The sequence below is a fragment of the Schistocerca cancellata genome, chromosome 2, assembly GCF_023864275.1.
Source record: "Schistocerca cancellata isolate TAMUIC-IGC-003103 chromosome 2, iqSchCanc2.1, whole genome shotgun sequence".
In the NCBI taxonomy this organism is placed as follows: domain Eukaryota; kingdom Metazoa; phylum Arthropoda; class Insecta; order Orthoptera; family Acrididae; genus Schistocerca; species Schistocerca cancellata.
Genome location: NC_064627.1, coordinates 1,007,609,769 through 1,007,613,627, shown reverse-complemented (window position 1 = coordinate 1,007,613,627; position 3,859 = coordinate 1,007,609,769).

Genomic DNA, 3,859 nt, shown 5'->3' with positions numbered 1-3,859 from the left:
AATTCTTTTGCTAAATTAAGTCAGAGTGTAGAGAAATTTATTACTTCTGACAAACTTTCAGTTTTCACACTGCACGTGTCAACCTTCAGTTGCCACGCTTCTATTGCTAATTATATGTGTAATAACCTTTCTTTTTCAGTTACTATAGTAATTGTCCTTCGGACTGGCGACCGTAATTTCCCCCAAATCTCAAACATCTAATTACCGCTAGTTAATTGTTAACGTAACGGCCGCACATTTACTTTCTTTATTAACTTTACCCCTTTTCAAAATTAATTTCCACCTGTTTCATTAGCATTTTTCCTTACATTCAGATGTAACCTTTCCTCCCTCTTTACCGACAGATTAACTTCGATGACGATTGTTTTTCCCAAATTTCCATTAGGTACACGCGGTTTAATTTTTCACTGTCATAAGGTCGATAAATGAGGGGGAGGTTACAGGTCGGCACTTGGATAGGTGACCATCCAGGCCGCCATGCGCTGATGACATTTTTCGGGGTACACTCAGCCTCGTGATGCCAATTGAGGAGCTACTCGACCGAATAGTAGCGGCTTCGGTCAAGAATACCATCATAACGACCGGGAGCACGGTGTGCTGACCCCACGCCCCTCCTATGCGCATCCTCCCCTGAGGATGACGCGGCGGTCGGATTGTCCCGGCAGGCCACTCGTGGCCTGAAGACGGAGTGCTTAGTGAGACAGACCGATGCAGTAACTGCCATGAAACGGATACATTATGTCATCGGTTGGTCGCCTGCGGACAAAGACATTGGAGTTGACTCCGCCGACAATTGGCCTTTCTTGCAAGGACGACGGAAGAAGCAATCTACTGTGAGATTCTCCTGCGTACCTATTCAACCTTCTGTCCTAGAACGAAGAACAGTATCTTTATGTGGCTTGTTGGGCATTATGTTCATTACGTGGTGGGGAGTGGGTACGATCGAAACCCTTGTGCCTTTTACGGTATGGTTACTGCCCACTGGACATGGCAAAGGATGCCACGCGACCATGACCTTTTTGCGAATATGCTATAGCTGGTACTTAATCGTCAAGGAGTTGGATGAAGAGTGGAGTTCCTTTTCTGTTCGTATGTTTCATTCTTGTTAAGTTGCTTTTGGTGAACTAGAAAAAAAAAAAAGTAAGAAGAGAAGTGGTGTTAACTGATCCACTTGGTATTTTCGTCATGGTCCATTTCATTTTTGTGATCCTGTTTGCTTGTTTTTTGTTTAATTACTAAAGAAATACACAAAAATCGTTGCAGGCCACGACTGGAATGATTAAAATTTTGTATTTTTGGGAATCCACATCCTCCAGATGCTTAATAAATGTAAACATGGACAGTAGTAGGCTGTTTTGCGATGCTTATTTAGTCTTGCGATTATGTAATTTCGACTAAGCGTCATTGCTAAGTACATTTATAACATCTGTATTTCATGTCGTTTTCACATCACTCTTAAACACAAATAAAAAGTAGCGATATTCCGTCATTTTACGAATACAGATGTTACAAATATGCTTGACAATGACTCTTAGTTGAAATTAGCTAATTGCACGATTAAATAAATATCGCAGTACAGCCTGCTATGGACCGTGTCTACTTTTTGTAGTATTAAGACCTAATTTGTTTCTTTTCCTTTAGAGTAGCAAGTTGTAAGGAGTCAACAAAAATAAATAAATAAGGATAAAAAATAAAAAGGGGCCAAGTGTGGGAGCCTAATTAAAAAAAAAGAAGCTGACGTTGCTGAGTCTCAGTCACTGGGACGCGGGTTCGATTTTCGGTTCGATGGGGTATTTTCTCCGGTCGCGACTGGGGGTTTGAGTGTTGTTTACATCATCATCAATGCGCAAGAGCTTTGTTCCAGGTGGACCAACAATGCCATACGCACACTTTATTTTTCCGTCCACCCTCGTATGTGGAGTCGACCATTTGGATGCAGGTGAACAACCGACTCTATGGAATAGCAAACCAATTTTTTTTTTTTTTTTTAACAGGACTGAGAACAGAATACGGCAGAGTATCGCGGGTCCAGAGGCGGAGGGGAAATAACGATTTGCGAGAACCAGCTCCGGTCGATGGACGCACGTTATGCGGTGTCGAGTGCAGAGCCGTGTCGGAGAGCGAACGCTGGGCTGTAAAGAATGAACCGCGCCTCGAGTGGATGAAATAATGGCGCCGAGGCGGGACCGCGATTTACGGGAACAGACGCTGGTGGGAGGAGCGCCCTCAGAGCTTTGATCCGTTTAATTGAGCCCTGGGAGAGCCAGCGTCTTGGTTAGGCGCCCAGCGCCCTACCCCCCCCCCCCCCCCCCCGCCTACCCGACACCTTCCCCGCCGGTGCAGCTAACGGCCGTGCTGCGATGATCCTCACCACCTTCGCCTTACTCGCCACTGCGTCTCAAGGGCTCGCTAGCGCAGATTTACTCTTACATAGCCGAGAGGCCCACTTCGCGGAACACCGCCTTTTGTCATCCGAGTACGTCTTCCACTACCACAGTGCTTTAGTAATGTCACAACGGTTTTCGTGGCGCTCACATTTATTTTTCTTTGTCAGAAGAAGTGTTGGAAGAATAAATGTGTGTGTGTGTGTGCTATTATTAATCTGGAGATACTAGAAGGCATCAGATAGATTATATAATGATAAGACAGAGATTCAGGAACCAGGTTTTAAATTGTAAGACGTTTCCAGGGCCAGATGTGGACTCTGACCACAATCTATTGGTTATGAACTGTAGATTAAAACTGAAGAAACTGCAAAAAGGTGGGAATTTAAGGAGATGGGACCTGGATAAACTGACTAAACCAGAGGTTGTTACAGAGTTTCAGTGAGAGCATAAGGGAACAATTGACAGGAATGGGGGAACGAAATACAGTAGAAGAAGAATGGATAGCTCTGAGGGATGAAGTACTGAAGGAAGCAGAGGATCAAGTAGGTAAAAAGACGAGGGTTAGTAGAAATCCTCGGGTACCAGAAGAGATATTGAATTTAATTGATGAAAGGAGAAAATATAAAAACGCAGTAAATGAAGCAGGCAAAAAGGAATACAAACGTCTTAAAAATGAGATCGACAGGAAGTGCAAAATGCCTAAGCAGAGATGGCTAGAGGACAAATGTAAGGATGTAGAGGCTTATCTCACTAGGGGTAAGATAGATACTGCCTACAGGAAAATTAAAGAGACCTTTGGAGAAAAGAGAACAACTTGTATGTATATCAAGAGCTCAGATGGAAACCCAGTTCTAAGCAAAGAAGGGGAAGCTGAAAGGTGGAAGGAGTATATAGAGGGTCTATACAAGGGCGATGTACTTGAGGACAATATAATGGAAATGGAAGAGGAAGTAGATGAAGATGAGATGGGAGATACGATACTGCGTGAAGAGTTTGAGAAAGCACTGAGAGACCTGATTCGAATCAAGGCCCCGGGAGTAGACAACGTTCCATTGGAGTTACTGACGGCCTTGGGACAGACAGTCCTGACAAATCTCTACCATCTGGTGAGCAAGATGTGTGAGACAGGCGAAATACCCTCGGACTTCAAGAAGAATATAATAATTCCAATCCCACAGAAAGCAGGTGTTGACAGATGTGAAAATTACCGAACTATCAGTTTAATAAATCGTGGCTGCAAAACACTAACGCGATTTCTTTACAGACGAATGGAAAAAACTGGTAGAATCCGACCTCGGGGGAGATCAGTTTGGATTCCGTAGGAATGTTGAAACACGTGAGGCAATACTGACCCTACGACTTATCTTAGAAAACAGATTAAGGAAAGGCAAACCTACGTTTCTAGCATTTGTAGACTTAGAGAAAGCTTTTGACAATGTTGACTGGAATACTCTCTTTTAAATCCTAAAGGT